The following is a 1,304-nucleotide window of genomic DNA, read 5'->3' on the forward strand; positions in this document are numbered from 1 at the left end:
AAAAAAAAAAAAGTATGAGGGGACTTCCAAAAACTTGTGGGAAAATTCTATTATCTTGCAATTCCATTTTTCCATGAACTTTTGGAAGCCCCTTTGTATAACAGAATCTATGGAATAAAGCCAAAAATGCCCAGAGAAAAATCCATAACCTTAAATTTAAAAAATAAAAGAATTAATATAAAGTAATTCTAGCTTTGTTGTTGTTAGAAAACATTGAGTTGGTTCTGACTCACAGCAACCCTATGCACATGAGAAAGAAACACTGCCCTGTCCTGTGCCAGCCTCACAATTATTGTTACAGCTCACTGTTGCTGCCACTGTGCCAATCCATATCATTGGGGTTTTCCTCTTTTTGCCTGACCCTCCACTTCACCAAGTATAATGTCACTCTCCAGAACTGATCCTTCCTGATAATATGCTACACGTGTAAGAGATGAGTCTCACCATCCTGGCTTTTAAGGAACATTCTGGCTGTACTGCTTTCAATACAGACCTGTTTGTTCTTCTGGCAGTCCATGGTACCTTAGATACTCTTCTCCAACACCATAACTCAAATTCATCAATTCTTCTACAGTCTTTCTTATTTGTTTTCCAACTTTCACATGCATGAGTCTGTTGAAAATACCATGACTTGGATCAGGCACAGCTTAGTCCTCAAACTTACTTCTTTGCTCTTGAACACTTTAAAGTGGACTTGAGCAGCAGATTTGCCTAATGCAGTACGTCATTTGATTTCTTGACTGCTGTGTATTTCATCTGGTAAGGTCCATATGTATAGTCGTCTTTTATGTTGTTTAAAAAGGTATTTGCAATGAATGTCATTGGTCTTGCAAAATTCTATCATGTAATCTCCACATCAGTTCTAAAATCACGGCCATATTTCCCAACTACTGGCCCTTCCTCTTGTTCCAACCTTCACATTCTAATCACCAGCAATTATCAATACATTTTGGTTGCATGTTTGATCAATTTCAGATTGAAGAAACTGTTAGGATTCTTCAATTTAATCATCACTGGCTTTAGTGGTTGTTGCATAAGTTTAAATAATAGTTGTATTAACTGGTTTTCCTTGTAGGCATATGGATATTATCCTATCCCAGAAAGCATTGTACTTCTTGAAATGTTCTTTTTGATGATGAATTCTATGCCTTCCCTCTTGAATTTGTTGTTCTCAGCATAGTAAACCATATGACTGTCAGATTCAATATGGCCAATACCAGTCCATTTCAGCTCACTAATACCTAGGATAACAGACGACTAGACACATGGACCTCACCAGATGGAACACACAGAAATCAAATTGA

At 37.1% G+C, this 1,304-nt stretch overlaps 1 protein-coding gene across 1 annotated transcript in view; it reads left to right on the forward strand.

Annotated features, from left to right (window-relative positions):
• Nucleotides 1-1,304, forward strand: part of PKD2L2 (polycystic kidney disease 2-like 2) — a 97,390-nt gene that overhangs the window by 76,878 nt on the left and 19,208 nt on the right. The gene's annotated exons all lie outside the window — the stretch shown is intronic.

This window comes from Chrysochloris asiatica, unplaced genomic scaffold (genome assembly GCF_000296735.1).
Source record: "Chrysochloris asiatica unplaced genomic scaffold, ChrAsi1.0 scaffold00087, whole genome shotgun sequence".
In the NCBI taxonomy this organism is placed as follows: domain Eukaryota; kingdom Metazoa; phylum Chordata; class Mammalia; order Afrosoricida; family Chrysochloridae; genus Chrysochloris; species Chrysochloris asiatica.